Here is a 15,326-nt window from a genome sequence, read left to right on the forward strand (position 1 = left end):
TTACTAATACCAAAACCAAAACAAAATTATAACATGTTTAAATTCCACTATTCGATTATAAGACCGTCCTCTGTTCTGATGGCTTTTTATTTATAACAATCATTTAAGCATTCGATACCATAGAGAATGCGATTGTCTTGATAGACCGAAACCCATAGAAATATTTTGTAAGAATATGAAACCCCTTTTTTTTTATATCTTCTCTGTAAAGCATTTAGTATTGCTAACATCTCCTATACAATCATAAAAAAAACCATTGCGAACACGGTATTCAAATATTCACGCCTGATTCTGGGTTTTATATCGAGTTTGGTGATGAACACACCAAATTTGACATACTCACAGAGTTGGGTGTAAATTTTTCCCACAAAGCCACTACATATTCAACATTCACCATAAATAAATGAAATAATGCAAAAAGGAATAAGATTGAGTTAGAGAAAAGCCCCCTACTTGTGCAAATGCAGAATGATAATCTAGGAGAAACTGTTTGGAGAGCCCTCAACTACCAACTTGCATCCCAAGCCTCCAACTCTCTATGCCTTAGTACAGAGATAACAATGAAACCCTCTCAAACACTGAGATAGAGAAAATGCAACCACAAAAAGATAGAGGAATGAGGAATATGAATACATAAGGATTTATAAAGCTGGAGTGAGAATCAAAAATCATTCTCATGGTCACCAGAATCCCCATAATAAGCGCAGAGAAACTCGTTCAACAGAGTTTCCATGAAACCCCAATTGGAGTTCATCAATGGTGGACTGAACTCAAAATCCAACTAACTCCAAGCCAAAATGATCGACTCACCATGGAAATTAATGCTCATTACTGCGAGCTTATCTCTACCAACTTATTCTCTCAGTTTTCCAACACATGGCGAATGCATTGCCAATTCAAAAATTGATGAAACTGCCCACCATAAATTCCCAAACATTGCCGCCATAAACCAAGTCCATAACAAGGCTATATTTTAGTAAGAGTAGTGGTCATGCCAGTAAAGACTTAGGTTAGGTCTTAGTCTTAGTTGAATACATTAGGTTAGCTTAGGAAATGACTTAGCTTAACATAGTATTAGGTATTAATGTTAACATTAATATTTATATTAATGATAATATTCATATCAATATTAATCCTAATTTATATTAAGATTACAAAAAATTAATATGTATACACATATACAAATAAATATAACTTGTATAAATATAAACACAAGCACACAAATATACCAACAATTACATATATGTATATATATATATATATATATATATATATATATATATATATATATATATATATATATATATATATATATATATATATATATATATATCTATAAAATTATTTAATACTTTATGCACTTGTATTTATATATATATACCAAAAGAAAATTGGCAAATAAAAGATTCTAGGGACAGTTAAAATTAAATGTCAGATTAATCATAAGTTTGAAAAAGACCATGAGTTAAGAAACTGAAACCAATCCAAATGAAATTTAAAAAAAAATTGAATTTCCATATCTGAGAACTAATTCTTTACTGCAGGATTTCTGAATATGAAAAGTCAACATTAATTCTGAGAATCAGATCTTAGAAACATCTGACTTCTCATAGTGCATAAATTAAATAACATAATGATGCTAGAAATGAAATAGTTTTTACAAAATCAATGTTTCAAAATAAGTACCAAACCATCCAATAAATTAAACTAATCTCAGAGTCTGAGGTAACAGATGCAGAACTGTCAAGGGCATGAAACCCTTTCCCACCAAGTTAGGCTTACTCCTGGAAGCCTGAAAAAAAATGAGGATGAGAAGCTTTTGTTGTCCTAGCATCTTCCCAAGTTGCAGATGTATCATCATTATGATCCCATAATACCTTTACCTGCTCCACCTTGCGACCTCTAAGATTGAGCTCTCTTTGTTGGATGATCTGCACTAGTCCATCATCAATTGGCCACCCTCTACCTGTAATGCATTCCAATTAATAATATGAGTGATATCAGCTATGTATTTCCCTAATACAAACACATGAAAAAAATCATGGATTCGAGATAGACTGGGAGGAAAAGCAAGTCTATAGGCAACTAGACCAACTCATTCCAAGATTTCAAATGGTCCCACAAAACATGGAGACAATTTGGAACCCTTACCATATCTAATAGGACTTTTTCGAGGTCTAACCCTCAGAAATACTTTGTCCCCAACCTCAAACTGATGCTCCATCCTATGCAAATCTGCATACTTTCTTTTGTCTATCCTGTGCTATAGTAAGATGTTCCCTGATTCATCTCACTTGCTATTCTAGATCTTGGAGCATGTCAGGCCCTAGGAGAATTCTGTCTTCTAGATTATCCCAACTCAAAGGTGTTCTACAAGGTCTTCCATATAAAGCTTTAAAAGGAGACATACCTATAGAGCTGTGATAACCATTATTATAAGCAAACTCAACTAAGTACAAGAATTCTTCCCATTTGTTCTATCTATCCATGACATACATCCTGAGCATGTCTTCAAGAATCTGATTTACATGCTCAGTTTGTCTGTCAGTCTCAAAATGATATGCAGAACTAAAATTTAGTTGAGTACCAAGTTCACATTGCATAGACCTCCAAAGTGATGATGTGAAAATTGGGTCCCTATCTGATATGATCTTCTTTGGAATCCCATTCAGTCTTACAACCTGTTCCATAAAAAATTGTGCTACTAAAGCAGCATTATAAGAAGATCTTATAGGTATAAAATGTGCAACTTTGGTTAACCTGTCAACAATAACCATGATTGAATCATGTCGTCTAGCTGATAATGTTAATCCCACTATGAAATTAATGGAGATGGTATCCCATTTCCTTTCAGGTACACTATGTGACTAAAGTAAACTAGCAGGATACTGATGTTCAACTTTCACCCTTTGACATTCTAGACATCTAACCACAAAATCTGTAATATCTCTCTTCATACCTGGCCAATAATAATGCTATTTAAGATTAGTATTCATTTTCTTAACACTAGGATGTGCTAAATAGGGCACTTTATGAGCTTCAAACATAACCAAATTCTGCAACTCTCCAACTACAGGAATGTAGATTCTATCTTTGAAGATTAATAATCCATTAGAGTTGATAGAGTATCCTTTGTACCTACCTTCCAAAGTGCTACCACTTTCTACTACAGATTTGATATCTACAAACCAAGGATCAGCAATCAAATTTTGCACTATTCTTTCCTTTAAATCAACTATGAGAGTTAATGAAGAGAATTCATGATGTCGTTTGCTAAGTGCATTATCCACCTTATTCTCTTTACCCAACACATATTTTACTTCAAAATTATACTCACACAAGAATTCCATCCATCTGCATTGTCGTGCATTCAAAGTGGGTTCTGTAAATATATATTGAAGACTTCTGTGATCAGTATGTAAATCAAAATGTTGTCCAAGGAGAAAATTTTTCCATTTAGTCAATGCATGCATTACTGTTGCTAGTTCTAAATCGTGAGTAGGATAACTAATCTCTTGATCCTTGAGTTTTCTAGACTCATAAGCAATAACCCTGCCTTCCTGCATTAAAACTACTCCAAGCCCATCTAAAGAAGCATCTATGCAAACCACAAATTCTTTACCGGAATCAGGCATAACTAACATAGGTGCACTAGTCAAACATTCTTTAAGATGTTGAAAAGCTTCTTCACAGTTTTTTGACCAAACAAACCTCTTACCTTTTTTCTAAAGAGAGGTAATAGGATGAGCTATTTTCAAGAAATTAGCTACAAATCTTCTATAGTAACTGGCTAAACCCATAAAAATTCTTACTTCAAACACATTTGTAGGTATAGGCCACTCTACAATCGCTCTAATTTTAGCTAGATCAATAGCTATTCCATCACTTGTTATAATGTGTCCAAGATAACTTATATTTGTTTTGAAAAATTCACACTTTTCAGGATTAGCATACAACTTATTCTTTTGGAGACATTCAAAAACTTGTTTCAGATGCTGTTCATGCTCCTCCAAGGAGTTAGAAAAAACCAGAATATCATCTAGAAAGACAATTACAAATCTATCTAGGAAAGTTCTAAAAACTCCCTGCGTCAAACTCATAAAAATTGATGGCGCATTTGTTAAACCAAAAGGTACAACAATGAATTCGTAATGCCCATACCTAGTACAAAATTCTATTTTATGGATATTAGCTTCTTGAATTCTTGGCTGATGGTAACCATATTTAGATCAATCTTAGAAAATACTTTAGCACCCTTCACTTGATCAAATAAATAATCAATTCTAGGTAGTGGATACCTATTCTTGATAGTAACCTTATTTAACTATCTGTAATCAATACACAGTCTAAGTGATCCATCTTTCTTCTTTACAAAGATAACAAGTGCACCCCAAGGAGAGACACTAAGTCTAATCAGCCCCTTCTGAAGAAGTTCTTCCTGTTGAACCTTAAGTTCCACCAATTCTTGTGCTATCATGCGGTAAGGAGTTTTAGAAATTGGTTCAGTTCTTGGAATAAGATCAATCCTAAAATCTATTTCTCTCTTGGGAGGAATACTTGAAATCTCCATTACAAAAACATCATAAAATTCCTTCAGTAAAGGATGGTCTAAATTGTTTTGATATGCCATAGGTTCAAAAAAATCATTAACCGATATAGAAAATAGTTTGCAGCCTTTCCGCATACACCTAAGGAGTTGTTTGGCAGATAAAGACCTAATAGAGATAGGTCTGTTAACCCTTGTTAGCAATTTGTTTGTTCCATTATCATCAATGCATCTAATAACCTTTTTATAACAATCAACAATAGCCTGATGCTATTCCAACTAGTCCATTCCTAAAACAATGTCGTAGGTTCCTAAGGGAATAACTCTGAGGTTAACTATAGTGGTAAAAGCCTTAAGTTGTAATTCACAACCTACAAAAAACAATCCAACTTCTACCTTAGACCAAGAAGCTAACTCAACTTGCCATACCAACTTTCTCACAGGAATATCACACAGATTAACCAAATTGGCAGAAATGAAAGAATCAGTGGCACTTGAGTCAAATAAAATGGAAATTTGTGTACCTTGAAAATTACCTTTGGTCTCAATCACCGTGTTCTGAAGTTCTACTTGATTATGGTCCACAGTAACAAATATACAATGGTTCCTTCTTGAATCACCAACGGTAGCCTCAAAACCTGATGCTTTAGACCTACCCTAATTATTGCCTCGAAGAGGACAATTCCATTGTAGATGACCCAACTGCCCACAATGCCAATATTTTGCTCCTTTTTTGGTGCTCTTATCCTATGAAGAAGTTTTTTGTGGCAGTGTAAAACTCTGCTTCACACTTTCAGTAGGCTTAAAAGATTTAGTTAATTTAGGGACCTTAAAACTCTTGTTTGTTTTGGAAAATTTAGTAAATTTCCTCTTCTAAGATTTACTAACAAAGCTACTAGGTGCTGCCTTAGAATCATCCTTGAAAGGTTTTTGACTCTCATTACTACTAGGAAATGGTGGTCTAGTAGTGCTTTTGATAGAATAACCAGATTTCATTTCAGTAAGTTTAGCTTGATCAGCAGCTTCTTTAATAGTTTTTTGTTTGAAAGTTCTCACTTACTCACCAATCCTAGGATTTAATCCTCTGATAAAATGTTGCACCAAAGTTCTATCACCTTCATTCCAACCAAAATACTTCTTTAACTAAAAGAACTATCTTTCATACATTTCCACTGAAGAATTACCTTGTGCAATGTTAAAGAATTCCTCAGACCTAGATTGCTGGCAATACTTAGACATGAAACTTTCCCGAAATCTCTCTAGGAACAATTCACAATTCCAAGGTGTTCTAATTCCATTTCCCACCATATAGATGCAAAAGACCTTAACTGCATTGTAGTCTAGCAAAATTTCACATTAGTGTGATAATCATGAAAAATAAACCATCGATATTTATAAGCCAAGCTTCAACTTCATTACCAGCTTATGTTCCATTAAAATATGGACCTTTAAGCTTAGATAGGTCTTTAAGTTGAGTCCTGATAACAGGATTTTCTACTATAACCTAATTGGCATTGGGAATCTACAAATTTTGAGCATTTACTCCCCCACCAAGAATATTATTCCTAGCTTCTATCCCATCCAATCATTCAAGAATTTGCTGAAGAATTTCAGCTTGAAATCCCCCTTGCTCTTCAACATGAGGAATTTCATCATCAAGCATCTCTTGATGAGCCTGACCTCTACCTTGGCCACGACTACAGCCTCTACGACCTCCTCTGTCTCTACCTACATCAGCCTAAGCATTAGGGATACCTTGTCCTCATGTTCCTCGTGTAATAGGAGGCATACTAAAATTCCTATAATAAATGAAATAATTAAAATCTTCCTAGGAAGCATAATGAAACCCTATTTCAAAATATCGAGTCCCGAGTGTTTAAACTAGCCTTTGATACCAAATGTAATACTCTTATCAAAACTAAAAGAAAAGACACAGTAATAATAATAAAAATACTATACAAAGATACAAAGATAAAACCCATACAATTTTTTTTTAACTTCATATCATATTACCATTACAAAATAGCTTTGACAACCTGGTACTAGAATGAACTACAACAACATTAAATCATTATTGATCATTACATCTAAGTATATAAAATATACCCTCATAATAAATACAATCAATAATACAAAGCTTTTAGGTTGACACTGATCACAATTTAGATTCTGAGTTGTTTGAAACCATTAATCAACTACAATTAGCCTTCAATGATAAGACATAATTTCCTACTTCCAAGTCCATAAACAAATCCTATATCAAACCTAAAACCAAAAAAAACAACACAATCAAAAAACACAAATAGGGCTTAGTGACACTAAAATAAGCTGATGAATTCTTCAATAAACCTACATGTTAGATAATATAACAGCATGAAATACACATATCCAAATAAAGGATTATCAAAAAGTTCTATTTTTTTCTTTTCACAACCAGATTTATAGCAAGTACACAATTTCTTACAAATAGATATACAAAAATAAACTCACACAAAATATGTCAAGGTAATGATCCAATAGTTTCATGGGTGTCAACATAAGAATCTACATACATCCATTCATAGGATTCTATATGTCAGGTGAATCCATTAAGTTCTTATCTTGTTATATGTAACCTGACCCATGAGTTTTAGATATTACCACTTGATTAAATAACTATCATAAACTTTCCCACAAGGATCTAGACTAGTGTCGGAGGGCATCCGGAAAAATAATTCTATCACCACAAGTTACTCGCTTTATGACAACCACCCAATCTAAAGGATCAAACTTGCATAATCTAATACACACGTAATTCTAGTTTTACAAAATAGAAGAAAATTTGAAGTTTTATTTATTTAATTTCAACTAATAAATTATTTCTATTGCTTCAATTTAATAATTGAATTAGCAACCAAAAAATATCAGTTATCGCCAAACTTCCAATTTTCCAAATGTAATCACTAATCAGCTTACCAAACAAAACCATAATTGTAATTTTCCAAAAGCAATCCATATTTAAAAGTATCAAATACAACTTTGTTTATTTTAATTTTACATAAGTAATCAAACCATTAATAAACACATTTACTATGTTCTTAATGTTTAAACTGTTTAGCAAGGAAAGAATTATACTAAAATCTAAATACCAGAATCAAGCAATTCCCATTTTGAGAAACAAGTAGCCACATTAAACTTATGAATGTAAACATATATTTTAATACTAACAATCTATTCATAAGGAAATACATACACACACACACACACACACACACACACACACACACACACAGCCATATCTTTCTATATATATATAAAACCTTAATAATTTAAAGTCAGAGTTAAAATAGTTATATATATAATCTTTTTCATTGAATGATACTATTAAATTACTGATAAATAATTTATGTTTTTCTTTTTACTACTCTTTATAATACCTGTTTGTCAAAAAAAATTGATGACAGAGAATTTTAATGCTGACAGTTATCACACTCAATATTCATGTACCAAAATCAATGAAAAACCAATTTTCTATCAAAAATAGTAACTGTAGACAATAAAATGGCTAAGTCTAAAATTTCTCAAATCTCTTAAATCCGTTATCGCCTACATGTTTGCATTCGCTGTTTAAAATTTGATCCAAGTTAACAATCTCCATGCATCACACAGAGCTATGGTTTTAAAATAATCGATAACCATCATGTATAACAATTTCATTTTCTAAAAACTTACTAATACCAAAACCAAAACAAAATTATAACATGTTTAAATTCCACTGTTTGACTATAAGACTATCCTCTGTTCTAATGGCTTTTTATTTATAACAATCATTTAAGCATTCGATACCATAGAGAATGTGATTGTCTTGATAGACCGAAACCCATAGAAATGTTTTGTAAGAATATGAAACCCCTCTTTTTTTTTTATCTGCTCTGTAAAGCATTTAGTATCGCTAACATCTCCTATACAATCATAAAAAAAAACTATTGCAAACACAAAGAACAAGGTATTCAAATATTCACACCCAATTCTGGGTTTATACCAAGTTTGGTGATGAACACACCAAATTTGGCATACTCACAGAGTTGGGTGTCAATTTTTCCCACAAAGCCACTGCATATTCAACATTCACCATAAATAAATGAAATAATGCAAAAAAGGAATAAGATTGAGTTAGAGGAAAGCCCCCTGCCCGTGCAAATGCAGAATGATAATCTAGGAGAAACTATTTGGAGAGCCCTCAAATACCAACTCGCATCCCAAGCCTCCAACTCTCTATGCCTTAGTACAGAGATAACAATGAAACCCTTTCAAACACTAAGATAGAGAAAATTCAACCATGAAAAGACAGAAGAATGAGGAATACAAATAAGTAAGGATTTATAAAGCTGGAGTGAGAATCGAAAATCATCCTCATGGTCACCAGAATCCCCATAATAAGCGCAGAGAAACACGTTCAATAGATTTTCGATGAAACAACAAATGGAGTTCATCAACGGTAGACTGAACTCAAAATCCAACTAACTCCAAGCCAAAACAACCGACTAACCATGGAAATTAATGCTCATTACTGCGAGCTTATCGCTAACAACTTATTCTCTTAGTTTTCCAACACATGGTGAATGCAATACCAATTCAAAAATTGATGAAATTGCCCACCATAAATTTCCAAACATCTACCATAAACCAAGTCCATAACAAGGCTATATTTTAGTAAGACTAGCGGTCATGCCAGTAAAGACTTAGGTTAGGTCTTAGTCTTAGTTGAATACATTAGGTTAGCTTAGGAAATGACTTAGCTTAACATAGTATTAGGTATTAATCTTAACATTAATATTTATATTAATGATAATATTAATATTAATATTAATATCAATATTAATCCTAATTTATATTAAGATTACAGAAAATTAATATGTATATACATATATACATATAATTATATCTTGTATAAATATAAACACAAGCACACAAATATACCAACAATTACATATACGTATATATATATGTGTGTGTGTGTGTGTGTATAAATATAAACTTATATATATGTATATATATATACATATATATAAGTTTATATTTATATAAAATTATTTAATACTTTATGCACTTGTATTTATATATATATATATATACCAAAAGAAAATTGGCAAATAAAAGATTCTAGGGACAGTTAAAATTAAATGCCACATTAATCATAATTTTGAAAAAGACCATGAGTTAAGAAACCAAAACTGATCCAAATGAACTTTAAAACAAAACTGAATTGCCATATCTGAGAACCAATTCTTTACTGCAGGATTTTTGAATCTAAAAAGTCAACATTAATTCTGAGAATCAGATCTTAGAAACATCTGACTTCTCATAGGGCATAAATTAAATAACATAATGATGCCAGAAACGAAATAGTTTCTACAAAATAAATGTTTCAAAACAAGTACCAAACCATCCAATAAATTAAACTAATCTAAGAGTCTGAGGTAATAGATGTAGAACTGTCAGGGGCATGACATTATATGTACTGAATGTTGTAATAGAATCTTAACATGGTCTATCCTTTAATGAGGAATATTTATATTAGTACATCATCTTGTAGATACCATCCCCACCGAAATTTTTTCTATGATCAAGGGTTTCCCTAGTTAACATATATGGTGTTATTTTTTATGAGTATCTTGTTGTAGTTTCATTTTATATTACTCATATGGTTAAGATAGTTTAAGGTTGATAATTGTGATAATAGTTCGATAATTGATAATAGTTTAAGGTTGATATTCTAATAGAAACATGATTTTGAGAATTAAGAAGTTTGAGAATATTTAGATTAAGATACCTAAGGACCTATACAATAGGCTAATGAATAGAAAGAAGAGAGTATTAGAAGAAGATTTGAATTTGAGGATCACAATGTTAAATAAACTATGTGAAGTTGTCTCTAAGGAGGACTCAAATTTTTTTTTTGAAGGATATTGAGACCTTGCTAGGGAACAAAAGAAGAGTAGTTATTTTAATGGGAAATAATTATGAGTATTCCAAGAAGGAGACAGAGTAGGAAATTGTACAATTTATGACCTCAGTTCATAAGGTGATTGCATAGTCAAAGTGTGATAGCCCAGTATATGTAGAAGAACACACATACCATCTAGTGATGAGGGAGAAGAAGAAGAGAAAAAATAGGCACCCTCAACACCACACATTGTTATGGGTACTGAATCCATGTAATTGGATAGTACATATTAAGAAAAGGAGAATCCTTTTGTAGGATATGAAGAAAATATTGTTGGTGATATCAACAATATAACAACATACTCTAGCTTTGTTGAACAAGAGAATAAGAAAGAAACATAGAGGATAGTAGATGTAAAGAGGAGAGAAGAAGAGGAGAAGAAAAAGAAGATAGAAGAAGAGAATAAAAAGGAAGAGGAGGAGAAGAAAAGAAAAGAAGAAGACAAGAAAAAGGAAGAAGGCGAGAAGAAAAGGAAACACGCAGAAAGATTAGAAGAAGAGAAGAAGAAAGTTGAGGAAGAGAAGAAGAAATGAAAGTAGTTACACCTATTCCTATAGTAACTCCAATCATATTAGCAGCAACAATATCAGTGCTATCAAATAATGATGATGATAAAAAAGGAATAATGAGCTCATTGAGAAATTTATTTGAAAATAATAAATCAACAATGTCTTTGGAGAAGCACTGAAGTCTTAGATAGAATGTAGAAGATAGTCAACTAAACTATAGATGATCTAGACTTCCAAGTAAAGGCCAAAGAGTTGGTGAAGATCTTTGATAATAATTTCCCAACTTTAGTAGAATTAGCTTTAGCACAAGCACAAGAAAAGCATGATGCATCACTATTTGATAAAGTATGCACTAATGTGAGAAATGAATTAAAAGCACTTGAGGTAAGAATCAAGGAACTGAGAAAACACATTAATGAAGGGAAGAGATTGTATGGATAATGTGCACTATCATACAAGTACCTAACTAACTTACAGTGTCAAATAAAGGGTGAGATGAATGAACTTGAATCACTCACTACAAAATTACAACTCATAGAAACTAGCATTGAAGAGTGGGGATTAGAATTGGAGAAGATCTATAGTGTGATCAAAGGCACTATGTGGACTAATTAGTATTTCTAATTATGTAAAGAAAAACTAGAAGAAAGAGCTAAACATGCTCAAACTTTTTTATGGAGATTATTTTTCCAGGATAACAAGATGAATAGCAATAGGTCACCCAATTTTGAGAATATAGTTTTTGATACCTTTTCCATTGATGTCAAAGGTGGAGTAATATGTAAAGGAAAATTGTATGTATTGTATATGTAAGGGAGAGTACACTTATGCAATTGTGTATCAATGTAAATGAGTGATAAGGAATGTAACGATCCATAAAAACATGAATAAAATTGTTATGGTTTGAAGGCAATTTTGTATACTTACTTTTATTTGTTGTTGTTATGTACGACATCATTTTGGGACTTAGTCAATTTTCCCAAATGTTTCCATCAATGCCAAAGGGGGAGATATTTGGAAATATGGTTAGATAGATGTTCTAAGAGTTTTCATTTATGGAAACATGTATTAAACATTTTATTTATGTATTTAGAGATAGAAAATTGTCTAAGTGTTAGACAATTTGCAACATCACAGAGAGAAGATGTGATGTGTACAGACAAATCATTGAGAGTTAGCTCATGCACAATTGAGGAAAGTTCTATGACATTTTCATGATGATGTGTACCAATGTGTAGGTGTGTATGGATAGTACAATATGAGATATGATTGAAATACCATTATGAGTATTTAAAAATTTAGGATAGAATTAGATTGTATGACTTGAGAAATTGATGAGCTGACTATGTGGATATTATTCCATAAGCTATTTTATATTATGTCAAGTGTGTGAAAGCATGAAGGATGACTAAAAGGTGAATTATGAATATGCAAGGTATAATTAAAGATCTTATCTTGCAAAGATAAGTGGGTGACATATGTATGATCTATGTAATATTTGTGATTTATGTGAATTCAATGTGATAATATGAAAACCACATTTGATGTATGATCAAAGCAAGTGTAAAATAAAATAGATAGAAACTATTGTATGTATATAAATTCTTGTGAAGAGTTGAGTCTTATAATTTCATGTTAGGGCAGTGGGCTCTTCTTGCATACATTGTATTTGATCTACCAACTCCTAACAGGTTGAGGCTTCTAACAAGGTCTAGTCCTCTAACAAAGATGCAAGACACTATATGCACTTTATAGACTCCTAATAGGGTCAATATTCTTAATAGGATTCTATTCTTTAGTGAATCATCTTGTGGGTATCATCTCATCAGGTTTTTCCCTTGGCTAGGGTTTCCCTAGTTAACAAATAGTGGTATTATGAATTCTCTATGTGTATGGTTATATTTAATGTTTAGAATTAATTTTTTACTTTCATATGCAAGTTATAAAGTAATTAAAAATATTTAGTTGTGGGAAATTTTTTGTAGAATACTGATTCACCCCCCTCCTCTCAGTATTATCTATTTCTAACAATCAATTCACCGATAGCAGCATAGATCTTTACCTTTTTTTTGGAATTCAACTTAGTAGCTTGAATTGTTCAACTCTGTAACACTCAAGAAATTATATTTCAAACCATCAACCCAATATGCATTGTCACATATGATCTTATCATTCAATATAATTGATCCTTTAGCTTTCACATAACATGGTACATCATTTCCAAAGTTAACACTACTTCCATTATAGTGTTCTAACTTGTCGAACTTACTTGTGTCACTAGTCATATGATGTGAGAAAGCGTTATCAATTATCTATCTATCATTCTTATTCACATGTGAAATAAAGTACATTTTCTCATTTTTATCAAAATCATCTTTTATTGCAACATAAATTTTTTTCATCTTGATCACATAATTACTATCAAAACCATCTTCTTCAAAAATATAACAAGATTTATTATCTATATCTTTGTAGTATTTATTATCTTGGTTGTCTTTGTTGTCTCTCCTTCCTCTATACTTTAAGTCTTTCCTTTCCTCCTCATCTTTATCAAGACAACTTGCCACAATCTAACCAACTTTTTGTTAGGATTAACCTCATACAGAAATAACAGTTACATGCAAATATAACCAATATTAGAAAATAATAGATCACATTGAAGAGAACACAAGCCACCAAGATTTAGCATTTTTCACCCAATCTCTGGATAATGTCCACCAACAATGTCATATATTATTATTATCTAGTGATTACAATATACAATCTGTTATAGCTCAATACCACCTCAAGAACCTACAATATCACCATTACATTATGAAATCCCTAACCCTAACCCTTTTTATTAAGCTTTTATCACTTACAAAATTAGGGCAAAAATAAGTTATCTAATAGAAAAAATAGCAGCTGATGTGTTTTACAATATAAGGTCATTTTTGTCTTTGGGGGTACTAACCCCCAAAACCCCCATGGGGCCATTAGCCCTTGACCCTACATTGTATTACAATAGGGAGCACACATGGGGCACTGCCCCTTGAACCCATCTTGGGGGTGTTGCCCCCAAACCCCCATAGAAATAATATGGAGAGAAAAATGAGTTGAATAAACCTCTATGTGTGATTAGGCTCCACATCACAAAAATCTCCCACTTGGAGACTGATTAAACTCCACAATAATAACCTCCCACTTGGAGACTAATCATAGAACTACTACTAAACTTGTAGCTTCCACTGGAAAATCAAACCACCCTAGACTCTATTGTTCTTTTATTCTGTTCAGTCTAAAAGACCGACCAAAGCTGAAGAGGAGTTCAACTTCTCCCTTGTTACTACCTTGATAAAAATATTTTCTTGGTTATCATCTGTATCTATCTTCTCTAGCTTTAAGTGTCCATCATCCAAAACTGATTGAATGAAGTGGTATCACAACTATATGTGTTTTGTCTTTGAATCTAGAGCATAATTCTTTGTAAGGCAAATGACACTCTAGCTATTTGTGAACAAATAGTTATCCCTCTATGGATGTTCCAACTCTTCCATGAAGAACTAAAGCCATACCATCTCCTTGGTTACCTCTATAGTAGCAACATACTCCTCATTTGTAGTGGATAAAGCATTAACCTTTTGTAACCTAGAAACCTAGCTCACTACTACTCCACCAATAGTAAATACATAACCTATAGTACTCCACATAGTATCAATATCCCCTACCAAATCTATGTCAACGTATCCCTATAAATTAGTAGTAGAGCCCCCAAAATTTAAACACTTACTAGATGTTCCTTCCAAATATCCGAGAATCCATTTAATTGCATTCCAATGCTCAGTTCTTGGATGACTCATATACCTGCTAATGACTCTGACTTCATGTGCAATAAATGGCCTTGTACATACCATAGCATACATCAAGCTTCCTATAGCTGAAGCATAAGGTACCTTGGATATCTTATCCTCCTATTCTTCTGTCTTTGGACACATCTCCTTAGTCAACTTCAAATGACTAGGTAAAGGTGTCCTAACAACTTTAGCATTCTTCATAGATAAATGTTGCAATACCTTCTCAATATAATCAGCTTTAGATAATTTCAATTTCTTATTCTTCTTATCTCTACGAATCTTCATACCAAGGATTTATTTTGCTACCCCTAGGTCCTTTATAGAAAATGAATGTGCTAACTATTCCTTTAACCACTTAATGTTATCCATGTTAAACCCAATTGAAAATGTGTCATCAACATATAAACATAAAATGATGTAGCTACTATCATCCAACCTCTTAAAGTAGACAT

Source organism: Cupressus sempervirens, chromosome 2, assembly GCF_028749045.1.
Source record: "Cupressus sempervirens isolate cs-2001-9-10 chromosome 2, ASM2874904v1, whole genome shotgun sequence".
NCBI classification, from domain to species: Eukaryota; Viridiplantae; Streptophyta; class Pinopsida; order Cupressales; family Cupressaceae; genus Cupressus; species Cupressus sempervirens.